Source organism: Nannospalax galili, unplaced genomic scaffold, assembly GCF_000622305.1.
Source record: "Nannospalax galili isolate Female #2095 unplaced genomic scaffold, S.galili_v1.0 scaffold418, whole genome shotgun sequence".
Lineage (NCBI taxonomy): Eukaryota > Metazoa > Chordata > Mammalia > Rodentia > Spalacidae > Nannospalax > Nannospalax galili.
This window is the reverse complement of record NW_008342003.1, coordinates 2,033,119-2,035,745: the sequence shown is the minus strand read 5'-3', so window position 1 is coordinate 2,035,745 and position 2,627 is coordinate 2,033,119. Positions and strand designations below refer to the sequence as shown.

At 46.2% G+C, this 2,627-nt stretch overlaps 1 pseudogene; it reads right to left on the bottom strand.

Annotated features, from left to right (window-relative positions):
• Positions 1–1,006: 1,006 nt before the first annotated feature.
• On the bottom strand, positions 1,007–1,639 carry LOC103737930 (annotated as a pseudogene).
• Between the last annotated feature and the right edge of the window lie 988 nt (positions 1,640–2,627).

The window sequence follows — 2,627 nt, the reverse complement described above, 5'->3', positions numbered from 1 at the left end:
CTGTGGCTGCTATTGATTTAGCAGGTCTTGGAATTTACATTGAGAGATTTCAGGAATAATCTAGAGCCCTTAAAGACTCCCTAGAGGACCTGGCACCCCAGCTCACCACTATTCAAGACCAATAGACACTCTGGCTATTATGGCGCTTCAAAACAGACAGGGCTTAGACCTTCTGACCATGGAAAAGGGGAACTTATATCTTTTTAGGAGAAGATTGCTGCTTTTTTCATTAACAGGTCAGGTGTCATCTGAGACAGATGAAGAAAGACCTTAAAAATGAGCACCCTCATTGGGAGGGTCACTTACATGATCTACTCTCAACTCTGCCTTGACTCCTCCCTGCTATCACCCCCTGATTGCAATTTCCCTCATCCTCCTGCTATGTTTTATTTTAAAGTATTTTATTATTTTCATTTTATGTGTATGAGTATACTGTCTGCATATATGTAAGTGCACTCATACTGTGCAATACCCATGGAGGTCAGAAGAGGGCATCAGATTCCCTTGGAACTGGAGATTTGGATGGATGTTAGTTGCTATGTAGGTGCTGAGATCCTAACCCAGGTCCTCTACAGGACCAGCCAGAGCTCTTAACTGCTCAGCCACTTTTTTTTTTTTCCAGCACCATCTGATTATGTTTTATTAGTTTATTCCAGAAATTCTTGTGTGTGTGTTCATAAACATTCATGCAACTAGATATAATTCAGAATAGATTAATACTCTCTGTTTCTCATTACAGTTAGCTAAATGGAGGGGGTAGTCCACAAAACAGCATTAAGTCCAACACACAGAATTAGTTAGAGACTTGCCGTGCTGGGACCTGCTGGAATAGGACAGGTTATGTTTAGCTAAATGTACAGAGCATTAGGAAGAAAGTCCTTGTTGGAGGCACAAGATATGCAGTACCATCTGTGGAGCTCGTGATGTGACTGCACAGCTCCATCCTCAAATATTAATTTGTAAGGTGGTCACCGATGAGGAGGCACAGAGCTGTAGATGGATATTCCTAATCAGGTCGTGTAGGCACAGTGACCAGGTGAATGGCAACAGGAGTTGGAGAATGAGCAGCTAGCATGGTATCTGCTGACATGGCTGTGGTGGTTCCAGTAGTCATGCCCCCTGGTGCCCCCATTGTCTCTAGGAGGATGTATGGGAGCAGGGTAGACTGTTGCTGGCATGCTGTTGGGCTGTACCACCGTGGTGTGGTGGATGACATAAAACGGTGCTGCATACAGTATCTGTGGGTAATATGTGCCTTGCTGGGCATATGGGCTCTACTGAGGGTAGGCACTTAGGGGTTACAGGGCCATCTGCTAGGGATTGGGGGAGGAGGAATATGCTGGCACAACCAAGCTGTTGGAGGAACAGGAAGACTTTTTGTAAGATTTGTCAAGCTTGTAGCCTGTCTGGAAGGTAGGATTTGCTCCAGGGTACATGTTAGGAGAATACGTAGGAGCAACAGCATATCCCACAGGGAAGCCGCTGGATAATCAATTCATTTGACATTTACATAGGGAACCCCAGAAGACCCAGGGCTATAAACAGGATTCTTGATTTCAAGAACATGTCCTGCATTTTGGGGACTGGTGTGCAGCTCAGGCTGAGCAGGCTTGGCATGTGGCTTGCCAATACCTGACATGGCTGAGATGAAGCAGACCCCTCATCGCTACCATCCTGCACCACCTCCCAACTACCTCGCCCTGGCCAGTACTCTCTTCCAGAAATTTTTGATTAACTGGGTCACAAAAATTTCTCAATCTGTCATTCAGGACCATGGAAATACTATCCATCCTCCTCTTATGGGATATGTATGATCATTTACCCTCTTCAAACTTCATCACCACCACCATCACCCCACCTCTGCCAGCATGGAGCAGTCAGACATGATGATGAAACATATATATCCAGCCCCCTCAGTGGTGATCACCCTGCAAATTCGTATTTGAGGATGGAGTTGTGCAATCACATCATGAGCTCCACAGACAGTGCTGCAGACCTTGTGCCTCCAACAAGGACTTTCTTCATAATGCTCGTTATATATGGTCTTTAGGGTCAGGTTTGATGGAGAAAAGTTAGGTCTAAGTGCTCCCATCATGGATGCCTCCCCTTGGCTGCTTTCCAGGAATCTTGCCTCTCCCATGACTTCTGACAACCCTACAACTGCCCTCCCTAATATGGCATAACCCACCTGCAACTGCCCCTGATATTACACAACCTCAGCCAGGAGCTCCTTCCCCCTCCCTGAAGGAAGGAAAACATAAAATCCCTGAATGTGAGAGAGAGAGGTTGCTCTTCCTCTGACCCCCAGGGTGCAGGTCGGTGTCTACCTTCTCTGTGCCCCAGTCATAAGGTGGGTGCTCACCTCCTCTGGCCCCCAGGATGCAGGTGTGTGGCCCCTCAGGTTTATCCTCTAATAAATCTACTTGTTCTCTAGAGGTCCACTTCTTTCCTTTCCTTCCTGCTGTCTATGTCCTTAGGGACACAATGACAGAAATTCCATATAAAAATCCAACCAGCCCCAGGAACTCCTTACGTAGGCTTCTTTCCATCCAAGGGAGCCGTCTGGCTTGCTCTATTGTATTTCAGTCTGCAATATCACCCTTAATATAATGTTATTGATGATTCTT